General features: G+C 45.0%; 1 protein-coding gene across 13 annotated transcripts in view; it reads right to left on the bottom strand.

Moving 5' to 3' along the window:
* The window catches only part of LOC126271885 (dystroglycan 1), a 960,129-nt gene that overhangs the window by 246,255 nt on the left and 687,940 nt on the right, over positions 1–25,934 (bottom strand). The window lies entirely within an intron of this gene.

Genomic DNA, 25,934 nt, shown 5'->3' with positions numbered 1-25,934 from the left:
AATGACCTTCACTAACATTCAGTATTCGATCATCACTTTAATTGTCATTATACTGTGGTAAAATTTCGTGAATCTCAGGTATACAGTACACACTTGCTCCATAGGAAGCACAGAAAATCGACTGATAAAAATAAATTCTAATAGTAAATCCGTTCCAACGCTTGCCGGTCGCATTAGTGCCGCTACGGTGTGACGAAGCTGTGTAGGGTCTACGTTTCTTTGCCTGCGGTGAACCACCGCGACGTCAAACCTAGTGAGTGAACCGCCACCCACGTGCGGGTGCGTAGTGATTCGCCATGCGGATGCAGTGCTCGGCTAATAGTCTCAGGCTATTTGACGCATTGCACGACGTCACAAAGATGCTGAGAAACCTACACAGGCAGACGTCTGAAACTGGACGCAAACTATCCCGTGAAAGCCTACCTACAAAGTTACAAGAGACTGCTTTAAGGAAGGAAATATAGTGCAAGAAATGTAGTGCAACCCTCTACATCTCGCTCCCGTGGGGATCATGTATATGTTGGACCAGTTACACAGAGGCGTTTAAGCAACAGTTCAGTGGAAATGGAAAATGTTCTAAGTGCCAAACCGGAAATTTGTATGAAGAATGAAAAAAATTGTACCTCTATCTGTACACAACTTTTTTATATACAAGGGTCACTCCAAAAGAAATGCGCACTATTTTTTAAAAAATCCTTTTATTTTACATGTTTAAAAGTTTAACAGTGTGTAGATGCATCCTCTAGGAACAATATTTTCATTTCTCCACATAATTTCCATCCCTTTTAACTGAGTTACGCCATCTTGGAACCAGCGTCTGTATACCCGCACGGTATAATTCTGGACCAATCTGTTGGAGCCACTGTTTGGCAGCGTGCACAAGGGAGTCATCATCTTCAAACCTTGTTCCACGAAGAGTGTCTTTCAGTTTCCCAAAGAGATGATAGTCACATGGAGCCAGGTCAGGACTGTAAGGCGGGTGTTTCAGTGTTTTCCATCCGAGTTTTGTGATCGCTTCCATGGTTTTTTTGACTGACATGTGGCCGTGCATTGTCGTGCAACAACGAAACATCCTGCTTTTGCCGATGTGGTCGAACATGACTCAGTCGAGCTTGAAGTTTCTTCAGTGTCGTCACATATGCATCAGAACTTATGGTGGTTCCACTTGGCGTGATGCCCACAAGCAAGACTCTTTCGGAATCGAAAAACATCGTAGCCATAACTTTCCCAGCAGAAGGTGTAATTTTGAATCTTTTTTTTCTTGGGAGAATTTGCATCATGCCACTCCACTGATTGCCTCTTCGTCTCTGGTAAAAAATGATGGAGCCATGTTTCATCACCTGTCACAATTCTTCCAAGAAATTCATCTCCAGCATTCTCGCACTACGCCAAAAGTTCGCTGCATACCGTTTTTCTTGACTGTTTGTGAGCCACTGTCAACATCCTGGGAACCCACCTACCACAAACCTTTTTTAACGCCAACACTTTCAGTATTCTGCAAACACTTCCTTCCCCTATCCCAACGTAGAGTGACAATTCGTTCATTGTGATGCGTCTGTCAGCAGTCACCAATTCGTTAACTCTCTGCACATTCTCTGGAGTGTGTGCAGTATGAGGCCTGCAGCTGCGAGGGCAATCCTCAATATTGCCGTGCCCGATTTCATCACGTAACCTGCTTGCTCTCCGACTAACTGTACTGCGATCGACAGCAGTATCTCCATACACCTTTTTCAACCTCTTATGGATGTTTCCCACTGTCTCGTTTTCACAGCACAGGAATTCTATGACAGCACGTTGCTTCTGACGAACGTCAAGTGTAGCAGCCATCTTGAAGACGTGCTGTGACGACGCCACTCACGGGAACATGTTGAGCTAAGTTTGAAAAGAAGCGGGAAGGATGTATCTACACACTGTAAGCCTTCCACACACGCAGAATGAAAACTGTATTTTTACAAAAATAGTGTGCATATCTTTTGGAGTGACCTTCGTACATAAAAAAAAGAAACTGAAAATGTATTCTGATATTATAGTATTATTCTGCTTACCATATCAACGCAAATTAGAAAATAAGAAATTAAGTACTGTATTAAGAACATTCAACATAACGTACCAGGAAACTAAGTCGTTCTAAATGCCAATGGGAAATTTTTTACGAATTTCAGACAAGGCAACAGCAACCAGCTAATGCTAATTATTTGCGCAAATAGCGCTGCTACTGGTTTAGAACCGACAGATTATCTTCAGGCAGCAGCGTTTTTTTTTTTTTTTTTTTTTTTTGCAGCTAATGTAATCAACAATAAATGTAATGTAAACGTTGGGGGGGGGGGGGGGGCGGAGATGATCAACTGTCTGAAACTGCACCTGTCAGCTTGAAACCGCTAACAGCGCTTTTTGCGCAAATGAGTAGCTTTATTAGAGGTGGCTGGTTTCCGTTTCCTTCTTTGCAATAATCGTCTTTTGTAAGCAATCACGATCTCAAAAACGTCAGTTTTTGACAAAATAACTGAAAGAAAGCTTCTTTTACAAGCGACATTAGTACTACGGCACTACGTTTTATTTGCGTACAGAAACAAGTTTCTGATTATCACCTTTTCTGGGAGAGAACACTTTACAGCTAAAATCATAGTCGAGAGTAACACATCAGAACGAGTTCATATATTCAGCTACTGGGGCTACAGTACCTTTTATGCCTATGATAATGGTCCCGAACCGAAACTACAAAGTTACTTACGCATGTTAGGTGCGATTAACTGAACGCTCCTGAACAAAACCAGGAAAGAGACAGAATTTAAATTATGTCTGTACCTTTACAGCTGTATGGATCCGAAGTATCGACATCAACGATTAAACAATGACAGTAGTATAGTGGCAGAAATGAAACTTCCAACATCTTTGCCAGCATACGTGTTAGATGATCAAAGTAAAACAGTGAGACAAGAGAGGGGCTCCATGTTCTATGAGTAGTACAAAAGATACAACGACATAGTAAGGAATGACCTGACCAACTGATACCTATGGACCAAACCTGGCTATGACTACAGACCGAAGCGTAGGAGGAATATAGGAAGAACACAAAGAAGATGGCGCGATCAGCTTTAAATAGCTTGGTTTCGGAAAAGGCAAATACGTCTAACCCGGAAATGTTCATGATGATGATGATGAGGAAGTTTTTGACTGGTGGAAGTGCAATCAACAAAAACCACTTCTCACATCTTTTAAATTTCTGAACACCAGAGAGAAGCACAGCTTGGCACAAAGCCCATGCGTCAACTACCAAGACTTTCTCCGTGGGTTAGCATCTGTATAGGGTCGAGAAACATGTCATGGAGTACACAGAGCACTGAACACGCCTTTTTCGAAAAAATATGGCACTTAGAACGTTTTTCATTTACACTTTTCAATTTCCCCGAGCTCCAAACGTGAATCTACATCTACATCTACATCTACATCCATACTCCACAAGCCACCTGACGGTGTGTGGCGGAGGGTACCTTGAGTACCTCTATCGGTTCTCCCTTCTATTCCAGTCTCGTATTGTTCGTGGAAAGAAAGATTGTCGGTATGCCTCTGTGTGGGCTCTAATCCCTCTGAGTTTATCCTCATGGTCTCTTCGCGAGATATACGTAGGAGGGAGCAATATACTGCTTGACTCCTCGGTGAAGGTATGTTCTCGAAACTTCAACAAAAGCCCGTACCGAGCTACTGAGCGTCTCTCCTGCAGAGTCTTCCACTGGAGTTTATCATCTCCGTAACGCTTTCGCGATTACGAAATGATCCTGTAACGAAGCGCGCTGCTCTCCGTTGGATCTTCTCTATCTCTTCTATCAACCCTATCTGGTACGGATCCCACATTGCTGAGCAGTATTCAAGCAGTGGGCGAACAAGCGTACTGTAACCTACTTCCTTTTTTTCGGATTGCATTTCCTTAGGATTCTTCCAATGAATTTCAGTCTGGCATCTGCTTTACCGACGATCAACTTTATATGATTATACCAATTTAAATCACTCCTATTGCGTACTCCCAGATAATTTATGGAATTAACTGCTTCCAGTTGCTGACCTGCTATATTGTAACTAAATGATAAGGGATCTTTCTTTCTATGTATTCGCAGCACATTACACTTGTCTACATTGAGATTCAGTTGCCGTTGCCTGCACCATGCGTCAATTCGCTGCAGATCCTCCTGCATTTCAGTACAATTTTTCATTGTTGCAACCTCTCGATACACCACAGCATCATCTGCAAAAAGCCTCGGTGAACTTCCGATGTCATCCATGAGGTCATTTATGTATATTGTGAACGGTCCTACGACACTCCCCTGCGGCACACCTGAAATCACTCTTACTTCGGAAGACATTGAGAGTGACATGCTGCGTTCTGTTATCTAGCAACTCTTCAATTCAATCACACAGTTGGTCTGATAGTCCATATGCTCTTATTTTGTTCTTTAAACGACTGTGAGGAACTGTATCGAACGCTTTGCGGAAGTCAAGAAACACGGCATCTACCTGTGAACCCGTGTCTATGGCCCTCTGAGTCTCGTGGACGAATAGCGCGAGCTGGGTTTCACACGATCGTGTTTTTCGAAACCCATGCTGATTCCTACAGAGATTTCTAGTCTCCATAAAAGTCATTATACTCTAACATAATACGTGTTCCAAGATTCTATAACTGATCGATGTTAGAGGTATAGGTCTATAGTTCTGCACATCTGTTCGACGTCCCTTCTTGAAAACGGGGATGACCTGTGCCCATTTCCAATCCTTTGGAACGCTTCGCTCTTCTAGAGACCTACGGTACACCGCTGCAAGAAGGGCGGCAAGTTCCTTTCCGTACTCTGTGTAAAATCGAACTGGTATCCCATCAGGTTCAGCGGCCTTTCGTCTTTTGAGCGAGTGGAATGGAAGAAGCCTGATCGCATAGTATAACGGCAATTACCCTCCGTCATACACTTCACAGTGGTTTGCAGTGCATAGAAATAGATGTAACTCTCTCTGCTTAAGATGGCACAAGTGAACGTAATGACCTTTCGGTAATACCGACAAAAAAGAAAGAACTTACATAAGAATAGACGTCAAGGGCAGCAGAATGGCGCGTGTCGACAAGGTCGCAAATTGCAGGTGCAGCTGGGTTACTCCCTGGGGACGCGCCCCTTATGGCGGCCATCATGTCGCGACACACATCAGCCGCCCCGCTGGGAGCTGCCAGGGGCAGCCGCCCACGCGTACGTCAGGGCGCTCCCTGGGGACAGCCTGCACTTACGACACCAGCAGCACACCGCCGGCAAACGCTATCATCACATGTCTTTGGTCAGAGGCCACAAGCAACCACCCGAAAGCCGACATTTATACCCATAACCTCACAAAGTAGAGAGGCGGCGGCCTGTTTCAGGTCTTTCTCCTCACATTTTACCTTATTTGAAAATTTGCGTACGAGATTCTCTTGCTTCGTTTACTTCCCATTTCTCGACTTTTTACTACAGTAATGCTCATAAATTAAGGATAATGCTGATACATGGTGAGTCAACGCTCTGGTAGGCGGTTTCCGGGTTTCAATCACCTCGGGGTATGACCATGCGGAGCATTTGACCTGCGGTCCTCGCACTGTGGCGCTGGCAACAGTCCACATAAGCAGAGGTATGTTGGTGAATGTCACAGCACAGTGCAGCGAGTAAGTGTGCAGACATTTTCAGACATACTAATGGTGATTGTGTTGAAAATGACTCAAAGAATACATATTGATGACGTTATGAGCGGGTAGAATACTAGGGCGACTGGACACTGGTCAAACACAGCAGGTCTTAGCACGGGCCCTCTGCATACCACAAGTGTGATCTCAAGATTATGGGAACGATTCCAGCAGACAGGAAACCTGCCCAGGAGCTACACTGCGTGACGCCCACAGTGTACAACACTACAATAAGACCGATATCTCAACGTCAGTGCCCGCAGACGGCCACGGAGTACTGCAGGTAGCCTTGCTCGGGACCTTACCGGAGCCACTGGAACAGTTGTCTCCAGACACACAGTCTACAGACGAGTCAACAGACATGTTTTATCCGCCCGGAGACCTGCAAGGTGCATTCCACTGACCACTGGTCACAGGAGAGCCCGTAAAGCCTGATGTCAAGAACATAGTACATGGTCATTAGAACAGTAGCCTCAGGTTATGTTCACGGACGAGTCTAGGTATAGTCTGAACAGTGATTCTCGCCGGGTTTCCATCTGGTGTGAACTAGGAACCAGATACCAACCCTTTAATGTCCTTGAAAGGGATCGTGGTTTGATTGTGTGGGAAGGGATTATGATTGGTACACGTACACCCCTGCATGTCTTTGACACAGGAACTGTAACAGGTCAAATGCATCAAGATGTCATTTTGCATCAGTATGTCCGCCTTTTCAATGGTGCAGTGTGTCCCACCTTCCTCCTGATGGATGACGATGCACGGCCCCACCCAGCTGCCATGGTGGAGGAGTACCTTGGAACAGAAGATATCAGGCGAATGGAGTGGCCCGTCTGTTCTCCATACCTAAAACCCATTGAGCACGTCTGGGATGCTCTCAGTCGACGTATCGTTGCACGTTTCAAACCCCTACGACACTTCAGGAGCTCCGACAGGCACTGGTGCAAGAATGAGACGCCATTCCCCAACAGCTGCTCGACCACCTGATCCAGAGTTTGCCAATCCGTTGTGCGGCCTGTGTACGTGTGCATGGTGATCATATCCCATATTGATGTCGGGGTACATGGCGTTTTGTAGCACATGGGTTTCGGGACGGTTTTCTCAACTTATCACCAATACCGTGGACTTACAGATCTGTGTCTTGCGTGTTCCCTATGTGGCTAAGCTATTAGCGCCAGTTCTGTCTAGTGCCTTAATTTATGAGCATAAGTGTAGTTTTGCGTGCTGCTTACTTGACTGGCTAGGAGGCAGCATGTAACAACGTAGGTAATACACTCCTCAGTACCTAATGGAAAATTTTATTATGGTAGTACAATGAAGTGTCAAAGAAACTGGTATAGGCATGCGTATTCAAGTACAGAGATATGTAAACAGACAAAATACGGTGCTGCGGTCAGCAACGCCTATATGAGACAGTTGGCGCAGGTGTTAGATCGGTTTCTGATGTTATAATTGCATAGAATCAAGATTAAAGTGAGTTTGAACGTGGACACAGTATCTCCCATGTTGTGACGAAGTCAGGATTTTCCCGTACGACCATTTCAAGAGTCCGTGAACAGCAGGAATCCGGTAAAAAATCAAATCTCATACATCGCTGCAGCCGGAAAAAGATCCTGCAAGAACGGGACCAACGACGACTTAACAGAATCGTTCAACGTGTTAGAAGTGCAGCCCTTTCGCAAATTGTCGCAAATTTCAATGCTGGGCCATCAATAAGTGACAGCGTGCGAACCATTCGACGAAACATATCCGATATAGGCTTTTGGAACAGGAGGCCCACTCGTGTACCCTCGATTACTACATGACACGAGGCTTTGCGCCTCACCTGGACCCCTCAACACCGACACTGACTGTTGATGATTGGAAACATGTTGCCTGGTCGGACGAGCATCGTTTCAAATTGTATCGTTCGGTTTGACGTGTACTGGTATGGAGACAACCTCACGAATTCATGGACCATGCATTTAAAAAAAAGTTCAAATGGCTCTAAGCACTATGGGACTTAACATCTTAGGTCATCAGTCTCCTAGACTTAGAACTACTTAAACCTAACTAACCTAAGGACATTCCACATATCCATGCACGAGGTAGGATTCCAAACTGCAACTGTAGTAGCAGCGCGGTTTCGGATTAAAGCCCCAAGAACCGCTCGGCCACAGCGGCCGGCCCCTGCATGTCAGCAGGAGACTGTTGAAGCTGGTGGAGGCTCTGTAATGGTATGGGACGTGTACAGTTGGCGTGATATGGGATCCCTGATATGTCTAGATACGACTCTGACATGTGACACGCACGTAAGTATCCTGTCTGATCACCTGCACCCGTTCATGTCCATTATGCATTCCGACGGACTTGGGAAATTCCAGCAGAATTGCTACAGAGCACTTTTCTGAGTTTAAACATTTCCGCTGGCCGCTAAACTCCGCAGACATGAGCATTATCGAGCATATCCGGGATCGGTTACAAAGTGCTTTTCACAAGAGATCTCCACCACCTCGGTACTGTTACGGATTTATGGAGAGCCCTACAGGATTCATGGTGTAAGTTCCCTCCAGCACTACTTCAGACATTAGTCGGGTCCAAGCCACGTCCGTGTTTCGGCACTTCTGTATGCTGGCGGTGACCCTACGCGATATTAGGCAGGTGTACCAGTTGGCTCTTCAGTGTAGTTTTTCCATTAAATGCGTCCCGTCTTAGCCACGGGTACTTCTTGTCGCTGGGGCCGAGTGGTTCTAGGCACTTCAGTCCGGAACCTCGAGGCTGCTACGGTCGCAGGTTCGAATCCTGCCTCAGGCATGGATGTGTATGATGTCCGTTTGTTAGTTAGGTTGAAGTCTAGGGCACTGATGACCTCAGATGTTAAGTCTCATAGTGCTTAGAGCCATTTGAAGCATTTGAATCTTGTCGCTGGGAAGAAAACAGAAGAAATGTTCGCACATTCTGGAAGAGATGCCGGTCAATTAAAGTGCAAAGTCTCAAGCTAGTGGTGGGTATAGGCAGTCAGACGAGCCTTTGTAAGGATTATCCTTCTGGCTCAGCTCGGGGGAGAATGAGCGGCGGAACGGAAGACTGCTGCCTTCTATAGCAGAACGGGAAACAACTGGTGGCAGGGGTGAGAACTCTGCTTTGTTAGTCAACCTCGAGTCGAGTCCTCAACTGTCCACTTCCCGGTATGCTGCTGTGTGAGGTCTCCAGACACTTTTCCTCAAGCAAATATACAGCCCACAGCGTGTCTGCAAATTACAAAACTTTGCCCTTCCCATGGGAACGGTGTGTGAAACTCAACAAAATTTCCAGAATTTCCGACGACCAAGGCTGCGACAAAAGCTGGACGTGGCAACGGGGCGACACTTGTCTCCCTTTTCCATACACACGTATGTACTTGGCGGATACATGTGAACATAACGGTGGGAGCCAGAGGAAGGAGATTTTCTTTCTCGTAACCACTCACGTTTTGTTCCGTAATAGAATCAACTCATTGGAGCTCACACGCCTAGTGATGTTTCTTTCCGATCTCTTCCTTTATTCATTGATCTGTTAGTGTGTTCTGTAATTCAGGAGTAGCCTCCCAAACTAGGGCGACGCTCTGAAGACACCAACTCGTCCAACAAGTTCTTCATCCACTCTTGGTCACCCCGTGCTCTACCCTTGCAAAGACAGCCAATGTCTTAAAACTGACGATGACGGATGTCTTTATCACATGGAGGATTACAAAGGTTTAGAAAACGTCGGTCTGGTGAAACACAACAGCATCTTTACAAGCACGAAGTGTTAAGTGCTACTGAGAATGTATTTCAAATTGATTCCGTACTTCTATATTTCCAGACGGCTTTTGACAACGTATCTCACAAGCGGCTTGTAGTGAAATTGCGTACTTATGAAATACCGTCTCAGTTATGTGATTGGATACGTGACTTCCTGTCAGAGAGGTCACAGTTCGTAATAACTGACGGAAAGTCATCTAGTAAAACAAAAGAGATTTCTGGCGTTCCCCTAGGAATCGTTATAGGCCATCTGTTGTTCCTTATTTTTAGTAGACAATCTGAGCAGCCGTCATAGACTGTCGTTTGTTGTCTAGTAAGTCACCCTTAGTTCAAATCGACTGGAAAAGGGTATCTGTATGGAGTGAACATTGGCAAAACACCATAATTAGGAGTTGTCCGCAGCTGGTGGTCTCGCGGTTCGTTTTCGCTTCCCGAGCACGGGGTCCCGGGTTCGATTCCTGGCGAGGTCAGGGATTTTCACCTGCCTCGAGATGAGGGGGTGTTTGTGCTGTCATCATTTCATCATCATCCAGGGAAGTGGCGAAATTGGGCTGAGCAAATGTTGGGAAATTGTACGGGCGCTGATAACCGCGCAGTTGAGCACCCCACAAACCAGTCATCACCACCATAATTAGTGGAAAGTGTGAAGCCACCCATGTTGTTGTTGTTGTTGTGGTCTTCAGTCCTGAGACTGGTTTGATGCAGCTCTCCATGCTACTGTATCCTGTGCAAGCTTCATCTCCCAGTACCTACTGCAACCTACATCCTTCTGAATCTGCTTAGTGTATTCATCTCTTGGTCTCCCTCTACGATTTTTACCCTCCACGCTGCTCTCCAATGCTAAATTTGTGATCCCTTGATGCCTCAAAACATGTTCTACCAATTGGTCCCTTCTTCTCGTCAAGTTGTGCCACAAACTCCTCTTCTCCCCAATTCTATTCAATACCTCCTCCTCATTAGTTATGTGATATACCCATCTAATCTTCAGCACTCTTCTGTAGCACCACATTTCGAAAGCTTCTATTCTCTTCTTGTCCAAACTATTTATCGTCCATGTTTCACTTCCATACATGGCTGCACTCCATACAAATACTTTCAGGAACGACTTCCTGATACATAAATCTATATTCGATGTTAACAAATTTCTCTTCTTCAGAAACGCTTTCCTTGCCATTGCCAGTCTACATTTTATATCCTCTCTACTTCGACCATCATCAGAAGGAATCCATTAAACTTCTGTTGCGTGATAAGGCTGTAAATTCAACTAAATACGTTGGCGAAACAAAGACCTCGTTTTATGAGCAGAACACTTACAAGATGGAACAGATGTACTAAAGCGACTGGTTACACTACGCGTGTCCGTCCTCTTTTGGAATACTGCTGCGCGGTGTGGGATGCTTACTAGATAGGATTAACGGACTACATCGAGGAAGCTCAAAGGAGAGCATCACGTTTTGTACTATCAAGAAAGGATGGAGAGTGTGTCACTGATATGGTATAGGGTTTGGGGTGAACATCATTAAAACAAAGCGTTTTTAGTTGCCGTGAAGTATTCTCACGAAATTTCATTCGCTAACTTTCTCCTTCGAATGCAAAAATATTTTGTTGACGCCGACCTTCATAGAAAGAAACGATCATCATAATGAAATAAGGGGAATCGGAGCTCGCACAGAAAGTAGTTGTTCGTTTTTTCCGCCCGCTATAGGCCTACGAAATAGGAATAACAGAATTGTGAAGGTGGATGGATGTACCCTCTGCCAGGCACTTAAATGTGATTTTGGGTTAGATAGAGCAGCAATCAGTCGTGGGATTATAGAGTAAATGTGATTTGCAGAGTATCCATGTAGATGTACATGAACAACAGATTCAGTGCTTGCAAAGTGTAAAACACAAAATATTTCTGTTCGTTGGTCGCCATCTTTGTCAGTCAGTAGCTCTTTCTAACAGACAACAGAAGTAACTGTGCACGCACGTGTGACGGAAATACTAACAGAGCTGTTTGATTGCTCTTCCTTTTGATGTATTGTTTATAGCAGCGATCTGAATGTAATAAATGCTACAAAACATTAAACCGCTGAAATTAATTTTGAAACTCCCAGTGTTCATATCAAATACAAGTGAGGAAGAACAGTAATTGCATATTGTTCTGAATGATGGGAGATGAGCAGCAAATGGGGAATATCATTTTTTTAATATTCGTGGGAAAAAAGTCTCATATCCTCGTCAATTAAGAACTTCCTCCAGCCAATTTCGAATCTCGGGGTATGGAGTACCGTGAAGACCAATGTAGAAGCGGCGGAGCGACAGAACAATAGTCAAGAAACAACAGGCACGGCGAGAACAACCAGCCAGTGTTTTTTGAAGAACAAACACAGAAAATTGATTGCACGAGGCGTGTTTTTTAAATAAGTACCGTTATGAAATTAAATAAAGACGTGCTAAGATACATGAAAGCATGTATCTTAATCCACTTTTCTACATAATTTCCGTCATTATTGATGCACTTCTCATAACGTTGTACTAGCATTTGAATACCCTCCTCATAAAAGTCCGTCACCTGACTTGTTAACCACTGCATCACCACTGTTTTGACTTCGTAATCGTCTTCAAGACGCTGACCGCACAGGTGTTTCTTCAAGTGCAGGAACAGGTGGAAGTCACTGGGCGCAAGATCTGGGCTAAACGGAGGATGATCTAGAGTTTCCCATCGAAAAGATGTGATGAGATCTTTGGTCTGATTCGCCACATGCGGACGGGCATTGTCTTGCAGCAAAACGATGCCCTTGCTCAACTTCCATGGACTGTTGCTTTGATTCTGGTGTGACGTAGGCCACCCATGTTTCATCGCCCGTAACAATTTGGGATAAGAAAACATCACCGTCGTCGTGGTACCGCTCAAGTAAAGTCAATGCACTGTCTAAACGTTTGGTCTTGCGCACAGCCGTCAACATTTTCGGTACCCAACATGCGCCCAATTTTCGGTAATTCAAGTGCTCGGTCACAATGCCATACAAAACACTACGAGAAACATTGGGAAAGTCATCCCGCAAGGAGGAAATCGTAAGGCGTGTGTTTTCTCTCACCTTCCTCCACCAAAATTTCATTAACGACCGAAGGACGCCCACCCCGTTGTTCATCATGCACATTTTTGCGTCCATCTTTAAATGCTCTCACCCACTTTCTTACCATTCCGTCACTCAATGTTTTCTCCGTAAACTGCACAGATCTCACGATGAATATCGATCGCTTTTAGGCATTTAGCACTAAAAAATTTTATAACAGCCCTTATTTCACAGTCTGAGGGACTCACGATTATCGGAGACATCTTAAACACTCAGTACACAACGTAAACAAGAAACAATCAGAGTGTAATGGCGTCAGCGGATAGATTAAGGTACAGGCTTTCATGTAAAAATAAAATTTAGATATCTTAGCACATTTTTTTTTTAAAATTTCAAGACGGTACTTACTTAAAAAATACGCATCGTATAACATCAATAATTGTATTGTTTTCATTGTGGACTTGTAGGGTTACCATTACGCCAGGGTTTTCGCGGTCTAGCTATTCCTTTGAAAGTCCGAAGTTTACAAACACGAGGCATATTGCGTACTTTAATCAAGAATATAGCAGGCTGTTTTCTGCAAACATTTGTTTCTTTTACCGAGTGATATAAAAATGTGTGTCTTATTTTCAGTCAATTTACCTGATTTTCCATTTTTAATTCCAGTGAGTGATGCTGTGAGAGCTTTGTTTTATGAGTGTTCTTCGGATATTTACTGGGAGCTGAACATTATTAAAGTAGTAAGATGCGCAGTCCAGGACCGCTGACAAAGTGTGTATGCTGGTTCATTAATGCTCACCCGAGTGCAGCGATACAGAAAACTTCATTGGCTCGGGTTACAAACATCATTTCAAAATTAATAGAAAAGAGAATCGCTACACCCTGCGACCGGCCCAAGAAATACATTTTTACAGCTTCCTGAACACTCGCTGGTAATTCGAACCACTTTTCCTTCTTCCCAAACGGCGTCCTTTCTTGCAAGTATGTGACGCACTCATTTGTAGAATTCACGTGAGACTATTAGTCACCCAGTTAAATTCAGTCAAGAATGTTCAGTGTTGTCTTCGTGGATCTTATTCCCAAACGGAAAGTTACATCTCCGAGATCAATTCGCTGGTACTGCCGGCAGTTCGTACCATCTACGCACACGTATCGACATGTCCCGTCCGTAGCGTATCGCGCATCTATTGTTCGCTACGCAGAGAATGAAGGCTTCTGACTGGGATAAACAAACGGACGCCAAGAGGTGAGCTCTCGTCTGTTATTTGTTCCGACGAGCGTTCGAAGCACGCGGTGCGCCCCGCTATTCAGAGCGCCTTGCTTTAAGGGCAAGCGGGTCGCGCGCCGAGGGAGAAAGGTTAGAGCTTAACTTCTTGTCGACGAAGATGCCATTACCCAGGAGGAAAGGTCAATACTCCGAGAGGCTGACAGACGGTTATCTGAAGCAAAAACTTTCATATAGACAGATACTCTTTCGGTGTTGTTTCAGGGTCAGAGTTAGACCACTCTTTCCCCCTCCGATTCAATGCAAGCACACCTGTTGGTGTAACAAGGAGCGGCTTTTAGGTTCTCGGGAGCCCTAGCAGTGTGTACGTATACTAGTACCTAGCAAAAGCTAAATACACTCCTGGAAATTGAAATAAGAACACCGTGAATTCATTGTCCCAGGAAGGGGAAACTTTATTGACACATTCCTGGGGTCAGATACATCACATGATCACACTGACAGAACCACAGGCATATAGACACAGGCAACAGAGCATGCACAATGTCGGCACTAGTACAGTGTATATCCACCTTTCGCAGCAATGCAGGCTGCTATTCTCCCATGGAGACGATCGTAGAGATGCTGGATGTAGTCCTGTGGAACGGCTTGCCATGCCATTTCCACCTGGCGCCTCAGTTGGACCAGCGTTCGTGCTGGACGTGCAGACCGCGTGAGACGACACTTCAGCCAGTCCCAAACATGCTCAATGGGGGACAGATCCGGAGATCTTGCTGGCCAGGGTAGTTGACTTACACCTTCTATAGCACGTTGGGTGGCACGGGATACATGCGGACGTGCATTGTCCTGTTGGAACAGCAAGTTCCCTTGCCGGTCTAGGAATGGTAGAACGATGGGTTCGATGACAGTTTGGATGCACCGTGCACTATTCAGTGTCCCCTCGACGATCACGAGAGGTGTACGGCAAGTGTAGGAGATCGCTCCCCACACCATGATGCCGGGTGTTGGCCCTGTGTGCCTCGGTCGTATGCAGACCTGATTGTGGCGCTCACCTGCACGGCGCCAAACACGCATACGACCATCATTGGCACCAATGCAGAAGCGACTCTCATCGCTGAAGACGACACGTCTCCATTCGTCCCTCCATTCACGCCTGTCGCGACACCACTGGAGGCGGGCTGCACGATGTTGGGGCGTGAGCGGAAGACGGCCTAACGGTGTGCGGGACCGTAGCCCAGCTTCATGGAGACGGTTGCGAATGGTCCTCGCCGATACCCCAGAAGCAACAGTGTCCCTAATTTGCTGGGAAGTGGCGGTGCGGTCCCCTACGGCACTGCGTAGGATCCTACGGTCTTGGCGTGCATCCGTGCGTCGCTGCGGTCCGGTCCCAGGTCGACGGGCACGTGCACCTTCCGCCGACCACTGGCGACAACATCGATGTACTGTGGAGACCTCTAGCCCCACGTGTTGAGCAATTCGGCGGTACGTCCACCCGGCCTCCCGCATGCCCACTATACGCCCTCGCTCGTTCAAAGTCCGTCAACTGCACATACGGTTCACGTCCACGCTGTCGCGGCATGCTACCAGTGTTGAAGACTGCGATGGAGCTCCGTATGCCACGGCAAACTGGCTGACACTGACGGCGGCGGTGCACAAATGCTGCGCAGCTAGCGCCATTCGACGGCCAACACCGCGGTTCCTGGTGTGTCCGCTGTGCCGTGCGTGTGATCATTGCTTGTACAGCCCTCTCGCAGTGTCCAGAGCAAGTATGGTGGGTCTGACACACCGGTGTCAATGTGTTCTTTTTTCCATTTCCAGGAGTGTATTTTCTTATACATAAACGTCTCTAACTTGTTATATATCGCACTTCATTCTGTTCTCCACGTGATAACTACTTGAGATTTCAACGTAAAAAGATTTGCTTCTTGCGCTTTTGGAATTACACTGAAGAGCCGAAGAAACTGTACACTCGCCTTATATCGTGTAGCACGCAGAAGTGCCGCAAGACGAAATGGGGAGTTTGTGGCCAGCGGAAGTGTTTAAACTCAGAAGAGGGTTTCCTGGAGCCACTGCAGCAACGTGTGAGGGTGTCGCATTGTTCAGCTGGAATTGTCCAAATCCGTCGGAATGCACCATGGATATGAATGGATGCAAGCGATCAAACAGGATGCTTACGTACATGTCACCAGAGTCGTAGCAAGGCTTATCAGGGGTTCCATATCACTCCAACTGCATGCTCCCCACACCATTACAGGGCCTCCACCAGTTTGAACAGTGCACGTCCGTCCACTCGATACAATTTGAAACGAAACCCGTCCGATCAGGCAACACGTTCTCAGTTATCAACAGTCCAATGTTGGTGTTGATGGGCCCAGGCGAGGCGTAAAGCTTTGTGTCGTGAAGTCGTCAAGGGTACACGAGTGGGCCTTCGTCGATATGTTTCATTGAATGATTCGCACGCTCGCACTTGCTGATGGCCAAGCATTGAAACCTGCACCAATTTGCGGAAGGGTTGCACTTCTGTCACGCTGAACGGTTCTCTTCAGAAGTCCTTGGTCTCGTTCTTGCAAGATCTTTCTCCGGCCGCAGCAATAACGGAGATTTGATGTTATACCGGATTCCTGATATTCACGGTACACTTGTGAAATGGTCGTACGGGAAGAGCCCCACTTCATCGCTACCTCGGACATGCTTTCTCCCATCGCTCGTGCACTTACTATCACACCACGTTCAAACTCACTTGAATCTTGATAACCTGCCATTGTAGCAGCAGTAACCGATCTAATAACTGAGCCAGACACTTGTCTTATATAGGAGTTGCCAACCGCAGCGCAGTATTCTGCCTGTTTAGGTATGTCTGTATTTGAATACACATGCCTTTTCCAGTTTCTTTGGCGCTTTAGTGTAATAGTAAAAGTTAAATATTTTCTTACAAATGAACATCACTAACTTGTTATGTATCGCTTTACATTTTAATCTCCGCCTGATAACTACAGATTAAGACTCCCACGTAAAAAGATTAGCTTTCTGGCACTTTTAGAATTAGTTTTCTGTCTATTTTATAACTCTAGCCTCTCTTACATAGTTCGCTGTTTTAATCAGTTGCCATTTCAACTTACGTACTAAATCGTCTGGACTGAAGACTACTAATCCATGTTTTCGGCTCATTTTGGTGACTGCATCTTCTGCCTATTTAAGCCAAAGATACGTGATATTTTGTCAACGTTGATGTCCGTTTATCTATTTACTACAATTTTTTACCGTCGTTTTATTAATAATGACCATCCGATCTAGGGAAAACCCTGGATTGCAATACAGTTGCAATCCGGAATCTGTTTCCTTCGTTAGTATTTCGACAGATTTTGTTTAGCACTGCTGACCGATTTTAACTTTGGGTCCGATCAAGCGCAAAGCTGGATATGGAGACAATCTAACTGTAAATAAGCATTGGAAAAGATAGTTACATACAATGGAAAACGAGCATGGCGCGGCCATAGGTGGACACATCGGCGAACATAATTTCCCTGAGACAGATCAGGACGGTCTTAGAAAGCATCGCTAGTGCGAAACCCAGCTGGCCCTTTCGTCACACAATACCCTGCGAAACATGGACGAATCGCAACACGCAGATTCCACATTCCTTGATTTCCAGATAGTGTTTTACAACGTTCCACCACTGCAGACTTAACGAAGGTCTGACCATACAGAATAAGTTCCTTGATAGCTGACTGGCGCGAAGACTTGTTAGTAACAGAACCCAGGAAGTTGTCGTCGACGGAGAGCGTTCATCGGAGACAAGCGGTATCGTCAGGAGCGCCCCATGGAGGTGAGATAGAATCACTCTTATTCTCTACGTACAAAGGGCGCTCAGAAACTTTTGCACAGTCGTCTATTTTTTTATTTTTTCCAGGAGGAAAATAAAATTTTTTGTGAACATACTTGTAACATTTAGCTACACACTGAGCCTAATCATTGTAGGCTCCGTCAGCTGTGGCGCATCTTGCCCAACGTTCTTTCCATGATGTAAATGCACTTTGGTAAAATTCTGGGGATTGACTTTTAAACCATAGCTTGGTATAGGAAATAAGGTCTTTCTCACTACCAAATGTTTTACCGCGCAGATGAGCCTTCAGACGACCAAAGAGGTAAAAATCAGACGGAGCCAACTAGGGACTAGGGAGGCTGAGAAACAGTTTGCCAACCCATTTTTCCTGCGTCAGAAGGGCTGTATAGTGTTTGGCAGTGTCATGGTGTAGTCTTATGAGCTGAACCTGAAGCTGTGGTCTGTGGATCTTGATGGCACGTCGCACTTTTGTCCAATGACCACCAGTAAGGTCCCGGATGACTGTGGAGTCAGGTTCAAAAAAGCAAATGAAAATTACACCACACCGATCCCAGAAGAAGGAGGCCATCACCTCTCGGCCTGCTGTTCGTGAAAGTCTTGGTTCCTTCTTCCGAGGGGAACCCGGACGACGTCACTCCATGGATTGGGTTTTGCTCTCAGGTTCGGACGAAAACAACCATGTTTCATCCTGGGTAATGACGCCATCAAAACACTGTTTCCACTCTTGTGTAAAGGTCTTCATGAGACCCTTGCACACATTCATCCTCATCTTTTTCATTTCTTTTGTCAATAATCTAGGCACCCAACGTGCCCAGATTTTTCTGTGCCTTAGTGATTGTACTAGTGATATCACAGTACCCAATGACAAACGAGTCATTTTAGCAAGCTGTTGTGTCGTCACACATCTGTCATTTTGGATGACTTGATCAATGGTCTCATTCACATCACTCACTGCCGTCGATGGTCTACCGCATCGTGGATTGTCCAGTAGAGAGAATTGACCTTCTATAAACCTTTGCAACCACCGCTGGATACTGCTGCGATCCACTGTGTCCTCCCAACAAACATGGAGCAACTTCCTGTGAATCGATGTGGCAGAGTCATCGCCGGTCTTTAAGATGAAGTCCATCACCGTCTGTTGTCGTAACCTGACATCTACTTCACGGTCCATTGTGGCTCACCAGTGAATAAAATACTTTTATATAGCAACTTAAAGCTAAATGTTCCAAATATGTTCACAAAAATTTCATTTTCCTCCTGCAAAAAATAAAAAAAGTAGAGACGACTGTACAAAACTTTTTCAACGCCCTTTGTACATAAATAATCGGACGAACTGGGTGAGCAGTAATTTGCCGCTGTTTCATGGTGGCGCTGAGGAGATACGGGAAGGTGTCGTCGTTAAGAGGATAGAAGATGACTTAGAATTTCTGTTTGGTGTGACGAATGACAGCTTGCGCTTAGGTTAGAAAATGTAAGCTAAAGACGAGTAGCTAGAGCAATACTGTAATGTTCGAATACTGCATCAGTGGTGTGTTGCCTGATACAGTCATGTCGGTTAAATGTTTAGGCGTAACGTTGTGAAGCTGTACGAAATGGAAAGAGCTCATAAAACGAAGGTAGTAGGGAAGGCGAAAAGTCCAGTTTATTGCGGGAGTTTTAGGGAAGTGTCTGTTATCTGTGAATGAGATCACGTATCTAACACTTGTGTGACCTCTTCTAGAGTACTGCTAGAATGTTTGGAATCCCCTCCGGGTACGATTAAAGAAAGACACCGAAGCAATGCAGATGCGTACAGCTTCACTTGTTATGGGTGGGTTCTGACAATATGCGAGTACTGTATAAATGCCTCAACCTCAAACAGCAATCCCTGGAGGAAAGACGACGTTCTTTTCGCAAAACACTGTTGAGAAAATTCAGAGAACAGGTATTTGTAGTCGACTGCGGAAAGATTCTACTGTCGGCAACGTATATTTGGCGTGCTGACCGCGCAGACAAGGTAAGAGAAATTAGGGTTTGTTCCACAGTCTTTTTTCCCTCGCTCCATTCGCAAGAGCATCGAAAAGCACATAGTAGTAGATGTACAAGGTACCTTCTGCCGTAGACCATGCGGTGGCTTGCGGGGTATGTATGCAGATGCAGACAAACGGACGTTCATATTTGATTCCAAAACAGGACTTTATGGTGACCTGCTTTTTTCGATACTGTGATCTCTTATTACCATGCCATATTAAAACAGCGTGCGAAGATGTAGTGGTGAAATATGTATTAAATTCCGAAAAATATGCGAGACGAAAGTAATGAAAAGCAGCAGAAATGAACACCGAGGATCTTAACATCAGCATTGATAGCCAAGACGTAGATGAAGTTAAGGAATTCCACTATTTAGGCAGCAAAGTAACCAGTGACGGACGGAGCAAGGAGAACATCAGACTAGCTATGGCAAAAAGGGCATTCCTGGCCAAGAGAAGTCTACTAGTATCAAACATAGGCCTTAATTTGAGGAAGAAGTGTCTGACAAAGTACGCTTGAAGCACAGCAGTGTATGGTAGTCAAACATGGACTGTGGGAAAACCGGAACAGAAGAGAATCGAAGTATTTGACATGTGGCGCTACAGACGAATGTTGAAAACTATGTGGACTGAAAAAGTAAGGAATGAGGTGGTTCTACGCAGAATCGGAAAAGTATATGTGGAAAACACTGACAAGGAGATAGGACAGGGGCTGGCCGCGGTGGTCTCGCGGTTCTAGGCACGCAGTCCGGAACCGTGAGACTGCTACGGTCGCAGGTTCGAATCCTGCCTCGGGCATGGATGTGTGTCATGTCCTTAGGTTAGTTAGGTTTAAGTAGTTCTAAGTTCTAGGGGACTAATGACCACAGCAGTTGAGTCCCATAGTGCTCAGAGCCATTTGAACCATTTTTTGGAGATACGACAGGGAATGACATCCATGCTACTAGAAGGAACTGTAGAAGGCAGAAACTGTAGAGGAAGACAGAGATTGGAATACATCTAGCAAATAACTGTGGACGTAGGTTGCAAGTGCAACTCTGAGATGAAGAGGTTGGCACAGGAGTGGAATTCGTGGCGGGCAGAATCAAACCAATCAGAAGACGATGACACAAAAAATTAAAACAGCATGATAATTGATAATTGTGTGTACTTATGAGAGTGTGAAAAAGGAAGATTCGTATTTATAATGCCGTGGATGGTCTCATTAAAGACGGAGCACAAAGTAGAACTGGCGAAGTATGGTGGAAGGAAATGGGCCGTGTCACTTCAAACGAACCGTTGCGGCGTTCGCCTCGAGCGATTGAGGGAAATCACTGAAAACTTGCATGGGCGGACGGGGCTTAGAATCCGACCCCCCCCCCCCCCCCCCCCCACCACCCTATCTCTCCCGGAAGTGGTACCAGCACAATAAACGTTAGTGTTTAATGCTTAGAGTATTGCATCCAATGTGTAACGAAAAATACAGGGTATATCAAAAAGAATCATCCGATTAAATAAAAAAAATAAAAAGAAACTCAACGTACCGTTGGAAAGAGCGAACTCTCGAGTTTCACATGGTTGCCGTTGCCGCTAGGTAGCAGCAGTGTGCGCCCACTTCAGTTCTAGTAAAAATGGTGTCTGGACAATTGAAAGAGTTTTCTATTCCATGTTTTGCGCAGTGCCGCTCAGTAATAACCGAACTAGGTATGGTATGGATCCTCCTACAGCACAGAGCATGAGACGATGGGACGAACAATTCCGAGGGACAGCTTGTTTGTGTAAAGGCAAATCGTCGGGTCGTCCATAAGTGTCTGATACAGACCTCGAACGCATCCGCCATAGTTTCACAAGGAGTCCATAGAAATCTGTTCGCCATGCAGCTCAACAGCTCAGGTTGTCCACGATGTCCGTCTGGCGTGTATTGCGTCGACGTTTACACATGAAACCATACAAAATTCAGCAACTGCAAGCTCTTCTTGAATGTGACAAACAAAAACGTGTGGAGTTCTGCAATTTCGTTCTTGGCAAGATGGAGGATGAAGTTTTCTTTCACGCTTAGTGTTTAGTGAAGAGATAACATTACATTTGAATGGAAAGGTGAACCGTCATAATGTGAGAATATGGGAAACTGAACAACCACATGAAGTTGTACAACATGACAGGGACTCTCCAAAATCTAACGAGTCTTGTGCAGTTTGATGGGGAAACGTATATGGTCCATTTTACTTTGCCGAGGACAGTGCTACAGGAAGCTCATATCTCGATATGCACGAGAACTTTTTTTTCCCAGTTGGAGACTGATTCGAACGGCTTCATTTACAACAGGCTGAAGCACTGTCACACTGGCATCTGGAAGTGTGGGGGTTTTAAAATCAAAGGATTACTGAACGACGGATCGGTCGCACTGGACCAAATGAATCAGTCTTACACTGCTGGCCTCCAAGGTAAACCGTACCTGAGTGACTGTGACTTTCTTGTGAAGTTTGCAAAAGACTGTTTATGTGCTCCGTTACCAACAACAATTAATGAACTAAGACATCGCATAACAGCAGCTGTGGAAGCTGTAACTCAAGACATGATCGCTGAATTGTGGGAACAATTTCAATACCGCATTGACATATGCCGTGCATTTCAAGTGGGACATACTGAATACCTATGATAAGGTATGAAAATAAAACTTTTTGAGTTTCCTTTTCATCAAAAAGCAAAATTCATTGGTTATGTTTACTAGTTTCAGAATTATAGACGTGCGAAAACGGGTGAAGCTTTTTGATACACCCTGTATTTTTAGTGGAGTACTGAATGCCTTCATCTGCAGTACTTCCCTCGCCACAAACGTGTGCGCATTACGTAAGGTTCTCGCCCTTTGGGATCAATGCGGACTCGTATCACCTAGCTCAGTAACAACTTGCACTATTGATCACAGAGGCATTACAGAAACGTTGCGATGAACCAGAACGCTTCGTGTAGTGTCGCCTTCGTCTCTAGCTGAAAGAAGAAACGGAATGGAACGGAGTTAGTTTCCTATAAGCACAGGAAAACTTCAGGCAACAATTTTTTAGACGCTGTGCTGGAATACTGCACCGTGTACGAATGCAGTTATGCGATAACATGCGTCGAATGCTCGTCTTCGCAACTGTCTTACCCGGCATTGTTTTCATACAAGGTGGTTTAAAATTTTAATTCTTAACTAATTAAAGGGGTCAAAGAAATTTATTTACCTATGTTGCTATTATTTCTTACAGATTTACTTCCCTTATTACACCCCCTACCCCTACTAATTACAAAACGGAAAAAAATACAAATTAACTACAGAATGTAACTGGAAATAGAACACAGGTTCTCTGTTTGCCAACCAGATTCCTCGGCCACTAATACAGCGGCGCTTTCGTTTAACGGCATCTGCCTTAGTGGTACGTAGGCGGCAGTCGAGAAAGTTTCTTTCCTCAACTCCTAGGAAAATGTATGTTTGCAGACTCCACATCTCTGATGAAAAATGCTAAATTTACAGTTTTCTAACGATACCAAATCGATTAAGGGGCATGAATATTAGGAGTAGTTTTCTCAAGAAAGTGTGGGTTGTTGCACCAAAATACCTGAGAGCCTTTCGTTGTGTACAAGCAGCCTACCAAATTAACTGCCTGAATAAAATAGGAACACTAAAGAATAATTAATGTAGAGCAATGAAATTTCGGGAACACATTTGTGTAAGTGACGTATTTAAGTGATTAACACTGCAAGATCGCAGGTTAATGTAAGGACGACATAAACCACTTCAACAGTGTAATGCTGTTACACTAAAACCCATATAATCGCCAGAATACTGAATACAAGCATGCAAAAGTGCGTGTATTTTGTTGAACAGGTGCCCCATGTCAGTTAATGGAATCGAGTTCCACGTCTGTTGCACTTGGTCGATCAACATAAGGACGGTTAATGGTGGTTACGAGTGAAGCAGGAGTTGTCGTCCGATGATGGCCCATGCATGCTCGATTGGAGATAAATCTGCTGATCGAGCACTCTGTGGAGCATGGTGGGATACAAACGTGGTATGTAGGCGAGAACTATGAATGGCAGCACAACACGCCTAATCCCCAGAGTGTCGTGGAATAACCAGTATAACCAGTATAGTGGTCTTGCTGTCATACGAAATCGCACCGCAGACCGTAATTCCATGTCTAAGTCAGTATGTCTAGAACACGGACAAGTTGGTCCTCAACTGGCCTCGTTCTTACCAACGCATGACCATCACTGACACCGAGGCAAAACCAGCTTTCACCAGAAAACACGAATTATCTCCACCAAGCCCTCCAGTTAGGGCTCAACTGACACCACTGAAGTCGCTAGTGGTAGTGGTTTGCGGTCAGTGGAATGTACGCTACAGGGCGTCTAGCTCGGAGCTGTCCTTGAAGTACCCGATTTGTAACAGTTGTTCGTCACTGTATTGTCAACTGCCGCTCGGATTGTTGCTGCAGATACAGTACGATACGACAGAGCCATACGCCGAACACGATGGTCTTCCCTCCTGGCAGTACTAAGTGGCTGACTGAAGCCCCATCTTCTTGCGACCGCTGCCAGCAATCGGGTGTAGTGGTTACATTCATGTCAAGTCAAGGCAAGTCTCTCTACAATATCGCAGGAGGAACCTCCCGATTGTCGTTGCCCTGTTATGCGACTTCGTTCATACACAGTGAGGTGCTGATAATGGAGTTTTTGTCACCTTGAAAGCATTCTTGACTATCAACAACTCACTACGGCCAATAGCAAAGTTAGCCGATGATCATGACCGTCACAGCGAAGTATTTAAAGCAAAACTGATTTGCCTCCTCTCACTGGCGCCACTAGCGCCATTCTTATGAAACTGGTGCGAAATCAGAATATACAACGTTATTCAGATGTACAAACACGCCTACCAACTTTCGTTATGTCACTTAAGGGGAGGTTTACTACATTTTGGTACAAAAAATCGATTTTTTAAAAAATTGCATTTTTGTATCCATTAAAGTGTTTAGAATCCACACCTGAAACGGTTTTCCGAATACGGAAAGGAAATGATTGTTATTCGCGGTTGAACAAAAAATAATGCACCTGCCTGAAATCGGCTTTTTTCACGTACCAGTTTTTTTCTTTCGGAGGACGAGTTATTGTACCGGTGTTTGGGAGGAAACACACAAAATTCAAATGAAAGTTTGAACGCAAGTGTTTGGATGTTAGCCCCCAAGCATTTGCATTCTAGTGCGAAGACTGTGGAGAATGCGACTTTCCAGGCAGTGAGCAGCTTCAACGATGGGTATTCAGCAATTCTGAGGACCATGACAACGATGGACGCCAAGCATTCGGACGACCACCGGATTCAAGTGCCCGAAAACCGCTTGTCACCGGCCGTACGAGCGGGCTCTGGAGCAGCGCAGGATGGCCCAGACCGAGCAGAACGCCCTCTAGGAGGAAGAGGAAGGACTAGTTTATGTACCCGGAATAGCAGATTGAACGTAAGTTGCACAACATTGCATTTATATGTACTCAAAACTTTAAACGCGTTTTTCTCGAAATTACTTTGTTTACATCGCGAGGTATGGTAACTTCAAATCTTCTGAACCGATTGGCATGATTCCTAGGAGTTGTACCACTTTTATTCCGATCCATGAACTATAAATATTTTTACTTGGCCGACGAAGTCGAAAAATCAATGAAAAACCCCTGTTTTTTTCAAATGGCCGCCCTTTTGTTTCCTATGGTCCAAATAACTTAAGTGAGGTACAACTCCTAAAGAATCTTATATACTACGCTAATCTCAACTCAATTTTGATTTCAGACGAACCGGCTGACCTGTGACATACAGCGCATGGAGGTCTACATCGAAATTTTGTTTCGTTCCGACGGGAGTTCCGCCTTTGCTCGTCGACATTTCCGGTCGAAAAAATTGCAGTTTGTACAAGCGATATCAATAAACATTTTGACCAAATTTGAAATTGATATCTATAACACATTCCAAGAAAAAAATTCTCAAAGAACATGCTTTTTTCGGCCAAAGATGGTAAACCTCCCCTAACTCCTAGTTGATATAGCGAATATTTTTCCGTCTGTGTATGAGCAGCACCGGTTGGCTGTTGCTAAGGCTTTCCTCTTGTGAATCGTAATACGTCGTTATTACGATAGGCAGAGGAGAGGCTGATTAATGTAGTAAAATCATTTGTCACATCACTGATAAGTGCTCAAATAAGAAATGACGATGTAGCAAAAGAAAATAATGTTCAGTGAGCAGTGATTAAATAATGGGGAAGAACACTTGCTGAAACGAGAACCGAAACGGCATGTAGGTTCCTTCTTCAGAACTGACAACGGCTTCCCGTCCTGGAAAGGGGACAGAA

The sequence above is a fragment of the Schistocerca gregaria genome, chromosome 5 (assembly GCF_023897955.1).
Source record: "Schistocerca gregaria isolate iqSchGreg1 chromosome 5, iqSchGreg1.2, whole genome shotgun sequence".
Classification (NCBI taxonomy): domain Eukaryota; kingdom Metazoa; phylum Arthropoda; class Insecta; order Orthoptera; family Acrididae; genus Schistocerca; species Schistocerca gregaria.
The sequence above is the reverse complement of the archived record's forward strand: the minus strand, read 5'-3'. Positions and strand labels throughout refer to the sequence as shown.